This window comes from Zonotrichia albicollis, chromosome 2 (assembly GCF_047830755.1).
Source record: "Zonotrichia albicollis isolate bZonAlb1 chromosome 2, bZonAlb1.hap1, whole genome shotgun sequence".
Lineage (NCBI taxonomy): Eukaryota > Metazoa > Chordata > Aves > Passeriformes > Passerellidae > Zonotrichia > Zonotrichia albicollis.
Genome location: NC_133820.1, coordinates 86,925,960 through 86,946,220, shown reverse-complemented (window position 1 = coordinate 86,946,220; position 20,261 = coordinate 86,925,960). Strand labels below are relative to the sequence as shown.

The 20,261-nt window shown below is 36.0% G+C and overlaps 1 protein-coding gene across 27 annotated transcripts in view; it reads right to left on the bottom strand.

Moving 5' to 3' along the window:
• The window catches only part of GPC5 (glypican 5), a 610,346-nt gene that overhangs the window by 569,894 nt on the left and 20,191 nt on the right, over window positions 1-20,261 (bottom strand). Inside the window, exon 2 of one of the 27 annotated variants that reach the window (XM_074535614.1) lies at window positions 14,321-14,587. The exons of 25 other annotated variants lie outside the window; for them this stretch is intronic. The gene's annotated coding sequence lies outside the window, so the exon portion shown is untranslated. Of the gene's footprint in view, window positions 1-848; window positions 1,064-14,320; window positions 14,588-20,261 lie in introns of those variants that run through there. One more of the 27 variants, XM_074535615.1, reaches the window with a different exon arrangement.

Genomic DNA, 20,261 nt, shown 5'->3' with positions numbered 1-20,261 from the left:
TCAATTTATGAGTATAAATATAGCTTTATGAACTTCATCCTGTTTGGTTACCTTTATTCTAGTTGGCTAGACTACATTTGCTGAGTATATTCAGTATTACTTGTGAATGATACTGAAATATCAACAAGTGAGTTCTGATAAAGTATTGGTATGCTACAATTATGCAATATTTATATACCAACAACTATTACACAGGACAATTATAAAGCTAATAAACAGAAAAACTACATTATCGAAACCTTGCAGGCTATAAAAGTACCAAATTGTTCTTAAGAAGACCTGAAGTATATGTTCTTGCTATTATGTACCTGGAGAATCTATTAACAGTCCCTTACGTGACTGCAAATACCTTCAGTTCCATCCTTTTCTTTATTTTCATTCAGAGGTCACATCCTTTAGCTACAAATAAAATGTGTAACTTTATCCTACTTGAGTCATGTCCAGTGCTTCAGCTAACTTCAATGGAGAAGAGAATATTCACAAAAGAAAACATTACAGATCCTATATATGCTAAAGTTCAGAAAACTACTTGCTTTCTTTTTATACACACTGTAGAGGTGTGTATAAAAGGATTTCTCATGATTCTCCTTCCTCATTCTAAAACCGAAGGACTTCTCATGATTCTTTTTCCTCATTCTCAGTGCCATGCAAGTTTTTTATTCCTCCATCTCTTTGGCACAATCTGCAGGGTAAATTTACCATTACACAGATCCTAGCCTCTTAAGAGCCGCTAGAATCACCTAAGTCATCATTCTGTACTGACAAATAATTAGATCATTATAAACAGTTTAATATTTAAATATATGTTAACTGAATAAACAGAATATACCAGGCTTCCAAGAACTTACCAGAAAAAACAAGCTGATTATTCCCCTACTTTTCTCGGCCATAACTGGTTCTTCACTTCTGAAGCAGATATAAAGTAGTGCCATTGCTAATGAACTACTTTTTCATTAGGATTAAACTTAAAACTTAATCACTTTTATGGTAGGATTCCACTGAAACTACTGAAACTTGGAGCTATGGTTTATCATATACTATTTCCCTAATCTTTCCTGAACAATGTCAGGCTCACCTTTGGATTGAGGATTGCTTTAAAAGTCTTTATGAAATACAAAGCGTGACTCCCATACTTCAGCAGTGATTCCTTCAAACAATAACGAACTGCTTTGCAAGCAGTTTGCTATTAAATGGCTTTGTGAAACCTTCACATTTGCTCAGCACATTCTTTTACAAAGTCTAGGAGACTTATTCAATTGACCAACATGTTGCTCGGTAGCAGCTTGATCATTTGACTCTTAGTGGGAAGATTAAAATTAGAGCATTTCATCATTGTACTCAATTTCTACCACAGTGAGTCAAGAAAGCAAAGGCAAAAAAGGTCTTTTACCTAATCTTAAATTCGCATTAACACAATTCCTAATCAGATGCAGCTTCTGATAAAAATCCTACATAAAAGCTCTTTGCTTTAGATATCACAGGCAAAAAGAAAGCTCACTTCAGCACAATATTAAAACACAGCTTCAAATCTTTTTTGTTAAAAAAAAAACACAAAAAACCCCCAAAAACCGACAATTCCCAAATGCCAACATTAGTAGATAAACTTTCCAAGAATTCTAATTATTATGCGCTTAAAATAGCACTTATTAAAAGCACACTATGAACAGATTAATCAAAGAGGCAAAAAAATAATTTTGAGAACTTCAAGACTACAGATATCTGTGACACTTAAGTTTCACCTGCACTAATGAATTAAACATGGCTGTGTATTTTGTCACGGAAGACAATTTGTGTGGAATCCACATCCACTCTGAACCACCATGCTGGCCTCTGGAAGTAGGTGTTCTTGAACCATAACTGCTCCAGAAGTCTACACAGGAAGTTTTTGATATTGTGCTGGGTGACTAACAAGCAATAATGTTCTGACATAATTGGCAATCATAGGAATGGTCAATTCCAGAACACAGGCATTTGCCTGGATACTCTACTAGTGATTAATTAGTAAAAACACAGCTTGTATTTTCATAGACTTAGTTCTTACAGGTCAACAGTGACAAGTGGAAAGCCATTAATAAACCATACAGTGCTGATGAATGCAGAGAAAATGCTTCAGCATCTTTAACTTAGACCAGAAAATATCTGAAAGTTAGGTCCTGACTTTGGAAAGGTGATTCACAGGAATGGCACTAAGTGACTTAACCCCACACAAATGGGGCTAGGTGTAAACCTCTGAAGTGTACAATGATCTATTAAATATTGATTTAATCTTTTAGTAAGGCTGGCTAGATAATCTCTGCTGCTGTTCAACCTGCAAGTTATCTTCTGTAAATGCTGGAAAATGCTGAACACAAAATCATTTAGGAGTTCCAATCTTCTGTGAAACTTCTGTGCCTTAGCATGTCTATTTGCTACAACTATTGCCAGCTTAACTCTCCATTACCAAAAATCAGATTCTGAAATTTTGAATTAAAGTTATTAAGTCCTAAAATGTCACTAGTGGTGGCTGTAGTAGTGTACAAAACCTCCGATTTTGCAGGGAAGAAGCACTGCAGCATTAGTTCCCTGTGTTCTAGAAAGTAAGAAATTTAGATATTCAAATTCTTAGATTTAATTTTCAAGGAAAATCACAGTTCTTAATATATAAAGACATAAAAAATTGTCAGCTGTGGTGACTGATCACTTTTTATTTTGAAGACAGTGCATTATAGTTTCTAATTCTCATTTCAGAGAAATACACAGCTCAAAACGTAGGGATAACCTTAAATAAAATAACAAAAATATATCAAAGGAAAACAGGTCTTTACTGACCACTAAGAGAAAAAAGCACATGTGTACTCTTACCCAAGAAAATTATTCATAGTACATACACAGGATATAGTCAGTAGGATGAAACAGAATTCCTTTAGTGAATAATTGATAGGGAAGTAAGGACGAATATATCAAAGCATGAGATTAGCAATCCAAATGGATTCTAACGTGCCATTTTAGCTTTTTTTTCCATTAATAAGCACTGACCTGGGACATAAAAAAAAAATCATGCTTTGACAGATTTTTTTACCAGAGAGAATTTTGTTAGTTCCCAATAATTTCTGGCTTAACAGTTATGAGCATCTACAACACCACAAATCAGCATATAAATGCAAGAGAATATATCATTCACCACAACAATCCTTTGAATGTTTTTAAGTGTACAACGTACACTTAAAGTACACTCAAAGTACACCTGTTAAAAATATATTAATATAGAAGGTTCTTTGTAACCATGCCACACAATGCTTGCAAATCAAAAAATTCTTTTTAACATGATCTATCACTGCCGTTCTGGTTTTAAAATCTTCAGCAAAACACGCAAAGTGTAAATTTTGGTTAGTGTACACAGGATTGACTTCCACGTGATTTCATGAAGTGATTTCTTGGTGAATACAGCAAATTTAAAGAAAAGAAATTTAATTCTGAATTTCTAAAATTTAGAATTAAATTTCCTTCAAAATTACATAAATTTTCATCCTTCAAAAACTACATAAATTTTAAATCATAAATATCTACCTTATTACATCCTGTTTTAAACATAGTTCAATCTTAAATTACATTGAACTTTCCCAATTAGCATATAGCAAACATAATCACACTTGAACAGAAAGAAAATAAAATTTGCTTTTCAGCATAATTCTCACAAGTGTGAAACTTACAGAAAAATATTAATACTTCCTCCCAGAGTAACATAAATGGCAATTTGATTTCAGTTAATTTTGTAATAGAATAGCATGGCTGTTTCCTTTCTTTTTCTAACGTAACTGAAGGACCTGTGGACAATGTGGTGTACTAAAAAAGTGAACATTTCTGTCTTTCTTTCCTTTTTTGCGCATTTGGGGATAAAACGTTTTTCCATCCTAAGACACTCATTCAAAGACGTTGGTGGAGAGGCCCTTGACTTTATGACCTGGAAAGTGCTTTTTTTACAGAGGAGGGAAAAAACCCAAACCTTTTTTAATGCTCCCCTCTCTGGTAGTGTAGATTATTACTCTATTCACCCTCTCTGCTGAACAGAATAGTCAGATTCTGCTGCTTTGCAAAGGGAAGAATTTTATGAGCTTTAAAGGATATTGCTTAGATCACCAAGATGCGCAACGTCAATATCTGCCACGTGATCCTTCCCATAAAGCTCTGCTGACAAAACTGAGCTGTCACCTTACAATAAATAATCCTTTCCAAGTAACAAACTAATGGGGTTCTTCACTTATTATGCTCTGTTTTGCAATAAAAATATATAACAAAAGTGCAGACAACATGTTCTTACATTAACTTTTCATACAATTATATAAAACTTTACAACAATTCAAGAACATATATTCTTCTATTTATTGGAAAAAACCCACAACTAAAAAAAATTAAAACTAACAAAAAGAAATAAACCAAAATCCAAGCATCTAGGGAAGAAATAACATATTAAATTTAGAAGTATGGTGCTATATGCTACTCAACGTAGTAGCACAGCATTAAGCATTTCTATGAAAATATCCAGGATTCTCTTTACACTTTGATGTGAAGTGTTTGTTCCTTGAAAGTGCTCTGCATTGCACTGATAAATCCCTAAACTGTTTGATTCAAGGCTGGCTGCATGAGCTGTCCTTAATGGATTCCCTAATGGCATCTATAACCTATGCTCCCATATTAAAATAACAGATTTACTTCTTTTCAAACCAAAAGGTTGAAATCTATAAACAAAATGGTATTTTACAGAAGCATAGGACATTTTAAATTTCAATGTTTTCTCCATCTTTTATATTAACAGACTTTCAGTTGTAGATTTCTCAGAAAAATCGTGGTACTTGAGTCAGAACAAAGGTATGGAAAACTGTTTCTCACATAGTATTTTATGCAGCTCTAGACTACATACTAGTACTTGATCACATTTTCATTGAGTAGTAATAGCAGCCAGCTTTACGGAATAGGGGTATCCTCTAAGTCACTGAAAACTATTGCAGTGGATTTCCAACAGAAGACTAAGTATAAACAGAGATATCAACAACAGTTTGCAGTTCTTGATTGATTTCGTTGTGTACTTCCCTTCAAACTCTTTTTGATTAAAAGGAAAACAAGGTTCTCCTTTATTCTGATTCAACACCTGAAAATCCTCATATTTTTTATCAAATTTCATATTACTTACAGCTACAATCTGCCACCTTCACACCATCCTCGTTTCTCTGCAATGTTTTCTGGAAAGCTACACTACTTCCCCCTCATCTTAAAAGCTATTTGGTCACACTGTCATGAGTTTCAGAAATCCTCAGTCTAGATTCATTCTCACAGCAACTAGAAAATATTGCAATAAATGCAACTTTTCACACTTCATTGAGCACATTTTTATTAACATGCAGCACCAGTTCTATCTTCGGTTATATATTGGAACATGCATAGTATCATTTCTAATACCTATTAATCTATTAAAAAGATAGGAAAAACTTTGGTGAATTTTGATGTAACAAGTTCCAGTTGCCACTCTTCTGTCAGCTTATCTTCAAGTACTGCTATCTTTGTGTAAACTGGACTATCATCTCAAGAAAAAATATTTTAAAAAATACAGGAATTTGAAAATGGTTTAATTAGTCCTCTGTGGAAACAACTGACATGATCCCCAAGCAATAATATTTTGAGCTAATACACACATGGTTTAATCATTATGGGCTGAACAGAACCGAAAACAGAAGTCTGCTGGGAAGATCTATCTTAAAGATCTCTCTTAAAGGGAAGATCTCAGGTAAAGAGTTGGGATTTGTGTGTACAATAGCAAGAAAACTTTATCAACTGCCAACACTGTGCAAAGTCAACGAAATACATACAGACAGGATATATGTGTACTCAATTCTAAGTAAGACCTTCTTGCACATATATCCTGTATATATATATCCTGTGTAACATTCGATTATTCTTCCCTCCTGAATGGTTTTAATATTTATTAGCTAATCTCTGAAATTTCTGTTAACTGAGAAATTAACTGAATCTCCATGGCCAGCCAAACCACAGCCATTTTGAATACATGTATTATTTCAGAAGAAAGAAAAAGACACCAAATGCCAGGGAAACATTTTTTTTAGTTGTTAACTAGTGTTCATTAACCTTTGTAAAGGTTATGAGTACTTCAAGAATTCTCTCCAGTCATACAAAGGAAAACACATACATATGCAATTTAAGGTATTATCCTTACAAAACTTTTTTGTGTGTGTGTGTTAATAGGACTCCTGGGGTACAAGCATTTAGGTTACTATAAATAATCTAAAAATTTAGAATAAATTTTAAAAACCCACACAGAGGCATTAAAAAAATCCCAAACAACTGTGTTACCAGAGATACCAATTAGCTTATGATCCAAATTGTTTCTAAATCATCTTGCATATGACAAATACAGAATATCAAAAACTCCAGAAGGAAATGACCATGAGAATGTTTAAAAGGCAAGCATGACTCTGTTTACACAACATTCTCCTTAGAGATTTAAGCTGTCAGAAGATAAAGGGATCTAGCAAGACTGCAATGAAAATAAAAGATCATATTTTCCCAAAGGAATTAGAATAGCTTTGTAAATTAATAAATAGAAGACATTAATATGCTCCTATAAAAGAAAGGCTTCTTAATTTACTATGATGTATGAATAAATGTCTTTTATTCACACTGTTAAAAGGAAGATGAGCAATAGTTAAGGGCAAAGGCTACACTTTCAGTAAAAAAGAGTGCAAATTAATGGGAATTAGATTAATATATCAGGTGCAGATAGAATACATTCTTTGGAGAAAAACTTGTAATAAGGATCTAAAGAAGAGTGGTTTTGGCATTACCATGCAAGACCAATAGATACATAATTGTTCACAGAGACATCTTTCAGTCATTGAATACATCAGAATTCAGCATACTAAATTTGCAGAAGTAAATTATCAATAAATTGACTGCAAACATTAAGATGTGTGAGAAATAATGATTAAACACAGGATGCTTCCCTGATCCAATCCTCCATGACATAAAAGTTTGACTTACATATGGCCAGGCCAAGGGGTTTAGTCTACTGTCCTGCCCTATCTGTTTTGACCTGACAGGTGCTCTTTGCCATCATCCACCACACAGCCTGAAGAGCATCTTATCCATTCTGTCATTCCTGTGCTCGCCCTTTTGCCACTCTTGAGTCTCCTTGCCTCCAACCAATCTCCTCTCACACAACCCATCTCTAGCTTTTCCCCTTTGGTGCCTGTTTTGCCACATTCATAATCAAATTTAGAACATGTGATACCATTCCCAAGTAGCTGTAACTGGTATGTACTGCCAGCCTGGCAAGACTCTGCACCTCCAACCATCTCCTCCAATGCTCCCCTCCCACTGCCTGCAGCATTCAGCCATTTCACCCATAACACCAGCTTAACTACCTAGAAATCCAGCCATTTCTTATTTGCAGTTTCTCTCATGCACTGTCATATGTCACAAACACCTATTTCTCATGTCATTTTGAGAAGTCTCTAACATCCTGTTTGATTATTCCAACCTCAGAAGAGGGAACAGTCATGTTCCCATAGCCCCAAGGGGCCCATTCTACTTCCCTCCCTGGACTGAGCAAGTAAGGCCACTGTGTTTAACCTCACAAGTTACCTGACTAGAATTGGGAGGAATCTGAGTGGAAGGACACTAAGTGATCCAAGCCTGCAGTGATCTGAGCTTGCTTTGCCTACAGACTTGAGCCCACATACATACCACACAACTGAGCTTCTATCTACATGTTGTTCAACTGCCTGTGCAGCCTCTCAGTGGGCAGCCTCTCCCTGCACTCCATATTTTGAAATTATTGGCTTCCAGCTTGATTTCTCCCTCACCTGTGTACTCCTCACATGAGAAGTAAAAACCCAACAGTGTTTCTTTACTTTCCGGCTAATACCTTTGCTGAAAATTCCAGGAATATGGAAACCAAAATTTCTTTCATACACCAGAGGTGCCAGAATGTGTTGTTACATATTTTCAGCCTAAGAAGTCTTGAAGATTCTCTGTGTTCTTCTCCTCACCTGATGCAGGACACAGAGGCCTTCCTCTTTCCTCACATACACTAAGAAAAAAAGAATTGGGCCCCATTTTTCTGCCAATCCTTTTTCCAAGATGTTGGAAATGATGGGAAAAATCCCAGGAAATTCTCCTCAATCTCTTGACACTGGAAGAAGATGTCTGGATTGCAAGTGAGCTTTGTTTCTCATGTCAGGAAGGGACGATGGGAAATATTGCCCTGATTAGCTGTGAAAGGATTATCATCCTATCGTTCCATCTTGTATTCATCCTGACTGCACAAGCTTACCACCAAGTCTTTCCCAAACCCCTAGATTCTCTGTGTTTTCAGGGGGCTTAATGCTTCTTAGTTACAGAAAAAAAAAAATTTATTGGACTTATGATAACTTTATTTGCTTTAACTTTGCTGGGCTCAGTTTTCAACTTTCCCTCTTTAACGTTTATTAGTGTCAGCTCTACTTTGTATACAATTTTCAGGATCAGAGTAGAGTAACATTATCTGTACACTAGAAGTATTGCTCCTTACAAGTTCTCCAAAAGCTCCACTGAGCAGCAGGCGAAAGCTTTAAGTCTTTAGGACAGTAACACCATTAGATGACACTGTGGAGGAAGAAGTGCCCATCACCCCTAATCACACTCAGCTTGGGAAGAAAAGCTGCAAATATCACAGGCAGGTTCAGGAAAAATCCCAATACAAATATGTATTATTAATAATGCAGGAGAAGTATAGGGAATATTTAACCCCTGTATACAGTGCTATGGTGATTTGTATACATAACTGATATAATTTCCATCACTAACACTATTTCACAATTAGGTAAAATGTTTTACAGTAAAGTACTTAGTGGGTTGATCAGCTTCGTGAAACAATTATTGAGAACAATATAATTGCATTCATGTGGAGAAAATGCTAGATATTGAAGAGCTCTTTAACAGGAAAGATGTTCACTTGCAGTGTGATTACCTACTGAATCAAATGATCAAAGAAAAAAATGGCTCCATATCTCCCTCCTTACAGTTTCAAAACAAAATTAGATACCTCTCTGGAAAATAGTTTTAACTACATTTTACTTATTGAACTCAATAGAGATGTAATAACAATGTTTGACTAGATGATCTACTGATACATATTAGGGAGATATTTTGTCTGAGTATGGACACAGCTTCAACTGTCAAAAGTAAGGAATTACATTAAAAGATCTTTGGAAGAAAAATAACAGTTTTCACATGCAGCTAGTGAAAGTGAAAGCAATTCTCCTGAACTTATCCCTGCTAATCAAAAGTACAAACCAGCCAGACATCACAGAGTTATACATTAATACTGCAGTGGAGCAAGACACCAAGCTGACACAGGAAATGTGTCTTAAAACATATGGATTTCTGTAAAAACAGTAGTGGGCTCAAGAGACCAAGCTGACACAGGAAATGTGTCTTAAAACATATGGCTTTCTGTAAAAACAGTAGTGGGCTCAAGAGGAATACCTCAGTCTTTCAGGTTTGACCTCATTTAGCACAGCCACCCTTTCCAATTCACAGTCCAGAATCTGTACATTAAAACTACAACTGAATTAACAGCCACAGATGTTACAACAGAAAATGGAAATTTGCTTCCTTGAGCTTATTACATTTAATCCATCACAACATATTTTTCAATGTGCTTTTTTCTTATGTTCATTCATTTGCTAGATATGTATATTAATGCACAAAAATTGAAAAACAACAAGAAGAGATTCTGTGTATTTTTTACTATTATAGGAATAATTTGTGATTTGAAGGACAGTTTTTAAATCAATTTCTGCGGCGTGAGTGAATTTGCACACTACACAGACAAAAAAGGTTAGTATTCTGGATTCAAACTTTTTAAATGTGCATTACTAAAAGCCAGCTAACTGACTAGGGGAAAAAAAACTTTAACAGATGTAAACAACAGGATTCATCTGTTTAGGTGTGATGGTAAGTAACTGGAAAAGTAAAGCATGCAGTAACTGCAAGAGACAAGATTGTTCTGACCCAACACAAAAACATTTAAGGGAATCCTTAAAAATACATCAGCTACAAAATGCAGTAAGATGAAAGAAATGTGTTGTGCACTCTGTCATACTCATTGCCAAACTGTATGGGCAATTCTACGAAAATTATATTCATGGCAAGATACCTTTTCCTCTTCAGCTGATACCTCAAGTACAGGCCTCTGTAGAGAACCAGAAAGCTCTTAAACATGACAGACATGACAAATGTACTAGTTTCATTCAATCTTCCACTTTCCATGTACTCTGGGAGCTCTTCCTAAAACTCACTATGTTCAGGTATTAAAAAACTCAGAGATGACCTCATAATAAATTGGGGTTAAGTGCCTAAATGGAAACCAAAGCCACTTCAGACTCTGTACCAATAAGAGAGACATCCTGGAGATCAGGTCAGCTTTGGGTGGCCTGTATCACCTTTGAAGCACAGGTTCAGCCCACCAAGCAGCTGGTGAACCATACACCATCAGCACCTAATTTTCATTTCCTTTTTCAAGTGTCTGAAGGTGTGCCACAGTCAGTTGCAGCACCTTTCCACAGCATGTAACAGAACATAATGTGTTGTGACAATAATGTCTGAGGTCCATGCAGGATAAATACAGCCAAATGTACCACAGCCTCATCCAAATGGCATTTAGGGGTCTGCCTCTGTGATGAACATTTTAGCAAGCACAACATGGCACAAGTCAAACATTATCTGAGAAAACACTAATGATTGGGCAACACTAATGAACAATAGTTTTAATCTTCTTTCCAGGCAATTTGCTATTTATCACTACAGTTGCAGCTCAAACTAAAGTTAGGAATTATGAATATTAGCCCAAGATCTTACTACTGTCACTCTGAGTGAGCATAACTACGTGCTGAAGGCATGGTCATGGTGTGATGTCCCACCTCTGTAACCATATGTGAGCAAATGTGAGCTCCCCCTCTCTCATCTAAGTCTACTCCTACACTTGCTAGATGAATTAGGCTTCCTTCTGTTCCAAAGCTTGATTTCCCATTTGTGGAAATCTTGGGCACCAGGAATATTTCTCTGTTCTGGGGTGCCCAGACCCCCAGGGTAGCACTGACTTCGACCCTCATTTGTTTCCTAGACTTCAAGATAGACTAGAATCCACAAAAGTGTGAAACAGATTTTAGAGAGTAGCGTAGGTATATCACTTGGTAAGAAATTTAGGTTTTGGGATTTTTAGTATGTTGTGGATGGAAGCAAGATGGAGGGCACGGGGTGTTGTCCTGGGTTTCTTCTTGATGCTTGTTCTCCCTTCTTCTTCATGGGTTTGGATGGCATTTTGTTTGGGCAGAAAAATCTGCTTTGCGGGCTCTTTGGGATCAGTTGTTGGGTTAAAATGGAAAATAATCTAGGTTTCATTTCTTAATTGGATGGTTTAGTCTTAAAAGACCTTGTAACAAGAGATTTTTAGCCATTTTGTGCCTTCTAATGAAAAGCTGCCAAACTCACAGTAAAGAGACTGTTTTACTGATAAGAAATAATAAACACTCGAGTCCGAACAAGAATTAGTCTCAAGTGCCTTCAATCCAGACCCAGAAAAACCGATTACTGGTACCCCACACCATTTTACTCCTTTGCTACACTTTGTTTGCAAACTGCTGAGAGCTGGTGCATCTGCAAGCAGCAGAGCCTTGGTTAGGACAAGACCCCCAGAATGACCTGCCACATCTGGATCAAAAGGAATGCCTGTGACCCCAGTTTGTACAAACATTTGCCTCTTTTTTTCCTTCACTTCTAAAATCTCTACACCACATTTTTGTAATACTTGCTCCCAAGAATAAAAAGACATATTTCACACTCCTCATTGATAAGAAACACAATCTCTGGAAAACAATTACAATAAAATCTAGCAGAGTCAGAGTGCAACATGACTAAGGAGCACTATGAATCTGCTGAGACATAGTAATCCCACTTGATTAAGAACAATATATTTATGCTTATTTAATGATAAAATGAAAACACAACACTTTCAGATCATAATGCAAAAATTGAATATACTTAACATGAATCAATTCCAAGCTTATTCTGTCCAAAAGTCTTCAGAAAATGTCTAGAGTATATGTGAAGCAAGAGTTGGATGGGAAAGACTTGAAAAAAATGTAAAAAAGATAAAGAATTGATGGTATTTGAGCTAATTTTCTAAATAAATATTACTTATAGATTAATTCCCTGTTCTGAGATTTTTCTGGTCAGATACAAGAGTAAGGAAATATTTTCCTTCTTCTTTTGATTAATTTCCTTCTTAATTTGATTAATTTTGTCTTCTGAATTATTAATTATCACCTTAAATATGAATATTCTCAAGAAACTGCATCTCTAGATGTGGCTGAGACAGATGTCACATTTCAAAACTGTATTTTTTTCAGATGGATGCAACTTTACAGGATAGAATATTTTAAATTAAATATTATTTATATCTTCCATTGCTGTAACTTCAATGCACATTGACATTTATTCCCAGATTAAGTTCTGCTGAATTTCAGAGCTCAATTCAGAAATTCTACAGTAACTTACAGATCTAATTTGTGTAGTTGTCCTATTTTATACTAGAATTGTTTCTGTCAATTCTCTTGAGAGAAGTTTGTGTATGAATTAAATACTACTATGTTTTAGCCTGCACTGTAGATAACTCACGCAACAAATTTCCAAAAGAATCTGTATGAAGTAGAATACAGTTCTGATGCATTTACTTAATTAGAAATAATCTGCAGGAATTATACTATACTACAGACAAACTATGTCAACCTTCTAATTAAATAATGCATTTGCTAAAATGCATTACCATAAAAAGCACTGCATAACTAATAATAATGCATTAGTTATACAAAGCACTGAAAGTTACAAGACTGCCCTACTGCTTCCCTTTCCTGAACTTAAAATAGCCCATTTGATTTACAGTAAAACAGATGAGGTTAATAACTACATTGGGATGAACGTGAGTACCTACTCTAATAAGAAAGAAAGACTACAAAAACAGAACTTATGGCAGACATGTAATCATAGCTGCATTTTAATTATAAGCACTGGAGGTAGCTCAAAAGCACCATGACTTAGGCTACGGTTTCACAAGTCTCTGGCTGCAGTACCAGACAGACACACAACTGTTTGTGCAGCTGCTCCATGAAGCAGATCAGGGAAAGGATCCAACTTAAACACAGTACAGCAGGAAAAATTATCCAGTGTTAGTTTCCCACTGTACTTCACTGAGAAACCACAAAAGTGGTTGGGATACTACAACGAGCAGAGGACAGCACATACTGTCAAACAGTCAGCAAGGAAGGAACATGAATAACTTAAAGTTTATATTGAGGCTAAAGATAAATAAAGACACAAATAAGAAAGAGTTTTAGAAATACCCATGATGAAAACTGGCACTTAACTGAGAAACTGCCAGACAAAGGCATCCCATTCCATTTGAACAGAATACTATTCCTCAGCATAAAGGTTTCTGATACAAATCAACGAAAATGATGTGATCTCCAATACACAGCTGGTTCACAAGCCTTGGAATAAATTTTATCCTTCCAGAATCACAGATACTTAAAAGATTAGGAGGTGTGCAAGCATATAACATGAAAATAAAAGCCATGCTTTAAAAACTCATACTGACTTTAATTCAGAAACCTACATTAAATAAGGAAATTGGGATTACAGGGCACCCCTCAAATCCAACTGAGAGAAGCAGATTCTTAACTGAATCCACTGAAGCTCTATTTGCACAAGAAGCTTGAACATGGATGCTAGAAAACTAAACACTTAAAGACAATGAATGTGCTTTTTAATACTCAAATTCATAATGGCAACCCAATTCCTACTGTAGGAAATCAATGTGACTTGATACCTCATTTAACATTGTCTAACTTTGGGGAGCAACTGAGGCAGGAGATGAAGAAGCTGGCTAATTTTCCTCTGCAAGCACCTTTCTCCCACTGTTGGCTACAAAAGAACTCAGGAAAGCTAGGCTCCTAACTCAGCTGCTCAAATAACGTGGAAGGAAGATGGGTTTTGGTATATTTGTGGATTTAATTGAGCTCCTCAAATGCACTCCACTTAAGTACAGAGAGCAAGGAGCCTCATGGCTCTAGGCTTTTTCTCTTGCTAATAGAAAAAGACACCTCCAGGAGTCATGACTGGTGCACCTTGCTGTCCTTCCTCTGCACAGCCTACACTGAAGGCTGAACTTTCAGCAGAATTACTAAAACCTGTAATCGCTAAGTATGAGTGAACAGCAGGAAGAAATAGGTACCTCTCAATGGCAAATTCAGATGCTGTGTCTTGGCAAATTCTTTCAGCAGATCCTCAACAGATGAATTAATTATCTCAGTGACTTCACCACTCAGCTGTCTTGAGTAACTCAATGCCAAATAACCATGCTAGGAAACTGCTCTCCCTGAGTTGTACTTTGCACTTGCCACCTCTCAGATGAAAAATATAAATCCTGGACTTCAAGGTCTTCACATATTCAATGTATGAATGGGAGGGTAGGAAAACCACCTATCTTTTCTCTAAGAATCTGTAAAAAAAAGAAAAAAAGGATATAACCTGAACACATTAGTGTATGTTGTAAAACCTCCTGCCTTTACTGTACCAGAAAAGACAACATAAATTGAAAATTGATGAATTACTGTGCTTGTAGGTTCTGAGCTACAGTACAGAAAACTCTTTAGTTATAAAATGTCTTTTTAAACTACTTTCCTTCAAACTGATACTGCAGTCATTAAACACCAAGAATTTTAACTTTCAAAGCAAATGTAACCACAATGGTTTTCTTTATTCTTCTTGAAAGAGAAGTATTAGAGTGACTGTATTTATAAACCATTACATGCAATCCTTCATGGTTATTCTTAAGAGAGCTTTAAGTGAAAAATTTATAAAGAACAGAACACTGGTTTTCACTTTCATGTATTTATAAGTGTGAAGTAAAGGGTCAAAGGCAAGAGTAGAATTTCTCACAATACTTTCCTTGTGAGTAACAGCTGAGAAGTCTGGAAAGCAAACTAATTGCTTAACTTCTACATTATCAACAAAGCTGTCTTTTGACAGTGCAGTTAAAATCTCTGTCATCTGTTATGTTTGATCAAGTTAGTTTTGACTGAAGTACTCACACTGTCTAATAAGAGAGCTCCTTATTTTTTAAAGGGTTTCAGAGACACCTAAGAAAATGCTGTTTCTTTTTGACTTCTAAGCCTTTCTGGGAATGGATGTAAAAACCATAAGTACCACCATCAGAAGAATCTAAATGATGAAACAGATGGTGTCTAGTTAGAAAAAAAGTACATTGAAACAATGAATGTTATCAGGCTATTTTGAATTTGTGCTACCTTAACACTAAACATTGAAAGAACCACCAAATCTATTAGGTTGGAGAAGACCTCTGAAATCACTGAGTTCAGCTTCTGATTGAACACAACCTTGTCAACTAGAACATACCTCCAGTCATTTCTTGAACTTCTCCAAGAATGATGAACTCACTATATCCCTGGCCAGTCCATTCCACCATTTAACAATCCTCTCAGTTAAAAAACTTCTCCTGATAAATTCCTATTGATGTCCAACTGAATCCCCCCAGGTACAGCTTGAAGCCACTTCCTCTTGTCCAGTTGCTAGTTGCCCAGGAGAAAAGACTGGCCCCCACCTTGCTACAGTCTCCTCCCAAGCAGTTGTAGAGAGCAGTAAAGTCACTCCTGAGCCTTCTCTTCTCCAGGCTAAATATCCCCACTCACTCAGCAAAGCCCCAACTTCCACAGAAAACAGGGAACATGTGATTCTATCTCTACACATGGTGTATCAAACAGAATGAATGGTTCAAGTCTTGATCCACATCAAAGCATTGTCCAACATTACCCCAACAGGGTTTCAACCTGGCTTCTAGATATTTTAAAGAGCAACAATATCTGAAATAGAAAAATTTCAAAAAATATATGACTAGACATTAGCCCATCTGTGTAATTCTACCGCTGACATCAGTTCTCTCTTTGGGAGAATCAAGATCTTCTCTAGTCATTATTGGAACTGCTGGAAGCTTTACATGGCAAAACAACAGTATAACTTCAGTACAGACCCTAAGAGGATGAAACTGTATCATGCAGCTGGTTCTTCCTTGGAAAGCCAGATTTCTGCATGCATCCCAGTAAACTATATATATATATATATATATATATATATATATATATATATATAAAACTTCTCATGTCTCCTGAGTAAAAAAGAGCTTATTCTCCCAGTCTCATTGCATTCAGCTAATTTCTAAACAGCAGTTTTAAAAATGCTGTTGTCCAGAAGTTCAACAGCTGTCAACACTAATATCAATAAAATCTGCTTAAAAGCAACTTGAACAACCATAAATATACAGAGCAACAGAAGGAGCCCCAGAGTATCTGTGATAGGAAGATGTGGCACAACATTCACAGGAAACATGTGCTCCTCCAGAAGAACCCCTGAGGCCAGGTAAGATGTTTCAGATCATCACTGAATAGAGTATTAATGTTCATGCTTAGGAAACCAAATAAAAAGAAAACTTAAAAAAAAAAAAAAAAACAAACTGTTCTGTTCCTGTAAAATTTAGTATTACTGATTTTAATCTCAAATGAAAGTGCTAACTAAAAATAATCAAACTAAAAATAGATAAAGAAAGTAAAGTTATGAGCATAAGAAGGAACATCAGATAAATCAGATAGGAAATGTACATGGATGAATAAGAGAATGATAAAATTTGATATAAAGAAGGAAAAGTACATTAAAAAACAACCAGGATCCTTCCTACTCTATGAGTTAGCTATGAATTGTTACCTATGACTAAAGATGTTTTTGTATCTCCACATTTATCTGCTGAGGAACTTGGTGTATCTATCAAAAGCATCATCAGGGATTCAAACATGAGAAGGACTACCACCTGTGTTTCCTTGGCAAAAAAATGGGCTTTATTTTGCAAGATTAATTTTCTCAAATTGGTCTAAAGATCATACAGGCAGACTGCAATCTCTTCTAAAGAAAAAAGGGAAAAAAAAAAAGCCAAAATAACTTATCCATAGACACAAAGGAGAATTACTAAAACAAATGGTCTGTACACATGCTGCAGCATTCTCCTGACATTAGATATGCTAGAATTTCCTAGCACAATATTTGGGAATTAAGTTTAAGATTCTTCCCTGATGAACACATTTCTCCCACCAGCTTCACAAGCCTTTCAATCACTTTTTAGCTCATTGTTCAAGCTCCTCTGTATTTTAGGCCCTGGCTTTGTCGTTAGCCCAGCCAGCTGTCTGTGGCCTCCCCAGGCAAGGAAGAATATATCTGTGTTGTACATAGACAGGAAAAAAATCAGCAAAAGAATAGATCTGGATGTCCATGTTGTTAAAATATCTAACACATAAAGCATTGACAGTTTTCTTTAAGATGTATTAAAACCCAAAAAAAAAGTGGATTAACTCTTTGCACACATCACTGAGAGGAAAAGCAACTAGCGTATTGAAGTATACGTACATAAATATTGATCTAAAACACCAAACAACAACCCAAAAATTATTCCAAATCTCAAATTATTTTCTTTAAATCTGGAAAGAGACAGATGGGGCTTCTCCTTGGGATTAAGAAGCCATGTGGAAGCAAGTATCTCTCACCAGTCCTAGTCAGCTAGCTGGCCTCTGTCCTGGGATATAAAATTCTCAGGGTGGGAAGGAGAGCTGAAAAAATAAAGATAGATAGATAGATAGATAGATAGATAGATAGATAGATATGCTATGGAGACAGAGCAAGGATGTCTTGTCAAGCTTCAGTGCTTGAAGCATTCTAGGTTTTGAATCCACCAGCTGTTTAAAATAAAACACATAAATATATAAGAGAACAGAGTCCAAGTACCCCCTACTGTCCATTTCTAGGTAGATGCTTTTTCCCTCCCTGAATAGAAAGGTAGGGAAACAAACACCAAGTTATGCAGAAAAAGTAGCACAATTAAAGGTTTAGGAAAGATTCTGGCTACTGCGCTCTCACAAAGTAAATACTTGGAAGCAGTTGCTACATCTAATTTTTGAAAACTCATCAAAGTGACAAGAGAAAAACATAAATCACAAATAAAAATGCTTTCACTTAATCCATTTCTCAGACATCCTCCAAGTCATAATTTACTAGGGTAGTAACAACAAGTAGATTAGAACAGGCTTTGATGTTCAAAGGGCAACTAGATACTGGTGTTGGAATAAATCTGGGAGAAGAAACAGAAAAGACCCTTTAAAAGAAAATTTCCTCAAGTAGAACTCATTGCAGACAGCATGGAGTACAAGCATTTTCTCTTTAGATTAATTTTCTTACATCTAAAGTAGGCTATGTACTAGCATACTGTTCTTATAACTCTGATGACCTCACTTCATAGATAAGACTAGGATTTGTAGATACGGAAAATAACTTCTTATGAGTTCAAAAAACATAGCTGAAAGTTTATCCACTCAACACATATCTCCATTATCTCCATTACAAACTTCTGCTTAACTTATTTTATATAACAAAATCCAGTAAAAGTTAGAATTTTAATGATGATTTATACAAGTCCTATTTTATTCCTACCATTCGTTTACTTCCTTCAGCTAGGAATGTTCTCAATCCTATATACTTACTATAGCAACAGAGTCATGAATCAAAAGAGATATTTGAAAGCACACCCAAATAAGAGCTCAAAATAATATTCACTAGAGAATCACAGTAAAAATAACCCGGTTTCACTTAATAAGGCACATTAAGTTTAGCCTGCTAAAGAATGGAGGCACAATATTACTTACATAAGGTAAAGACTCATTTATCAATTAATAATAAATCATGGAAGCTTGCTTCTAATGTCATTCTTTCCCTGCATAGTTCTACAGATTCAATCTGATAAAGGGAAGATGACTTGGGGAAGGAACAGGCAGAAACTGTTTGTTCATAGTAAAATAGCAGTGATGTAAGATGTCAAGATGCTCAAAGTACCTCAGTTTTGTAAAAAATAAAGTAGCTGTCATGCACAACCTTTCTCCCTCTGTGACCAAGTAACAAAAGCTTGGACAAAATCTTTAAAGTCCCATTTTGTTGCAAAACTCGATAGCTTGATGTCCCATAAATGGATCTCAGGTTTTACTAGTTTCTTAAAAGCCTGAGACAAATTCCGTTAGAGAGTATTAATCACAGAGAAGAGTGTGAAACAAAAAGAAGAAATTCTGGCTATTATCTGTTTTTTAAAAAAGCCTTAATGAATAACTATGCAAAAACTGACTGCACAGAGCAATAATGTTAGTGGTGTACAAGTCTGTGATGCTGAAAGAAATAAGTGACTTCAGCACCTAAATAGGTAACGTGACTTGATACTCCTAACCCAAACCATCCAGAAAGTATTCATTCAGGATACAAAAACGCATAAATCCTAAGTTCCTAAAAAATTTATAAAGCCTGCGAAGAGTATCCAAATCAACCATAAACACTTGATGTGATATTTAGACTTCTGTCTAAATAAGAAAACAAAAAATTAACTTTGTGATTCACATACAGTGCTAAATCCCACTTAGGTGCAAAGCTCCTTGGCGAGACTGAATAGCTCAGCGGTCTCCTCTTAAAATTCTGCATGTGGAAGAAATATGGAGGGAAGTGTGTGGAGCAGTCTGCATTCAGTTTTCTGATTAAATTGACACTATACATCTTTCAGAGAATCGCTCCAGTGCCAGACTGTACTATGATGAATGCTTTCCTACATTCACACTTACCATTTTTAAGACTGGAACAGGATTGTAGATCTGACAGCTGTAACACACCTTGGGCCTGCAAAATAATCCTTTACAAAATAGGGCAGTGGCTGGCATTTGATTGCAGTGAAGAAGTTGAGATGGGGTTGATATTCTATTACCCCCAAACAGCCTGTTCCAGTGGCTAATCCCCTTGACTATTAAAATGTATGGCTTATTTCCTACCTGAGTCCATCTGGTCCATGTATATTAACCAACTGGGGAAGCACTGCTCTAGGTACTGCTTATGCCTAGATATTGGAAATGAACCTCAACCAGCTGAGTACCTCCTCATTGCTAGAGACCACCCTGCCTAGAAGCCGCATTCACCACTGTGGATTTACCTGGAAGCTCACCGAGTTCATATGCTGAGTATTTACTCTGTCAATGTGGACCCAAGGAACAGCAAAAGAATGCTACTAACTCTGCATATCTCATATATTA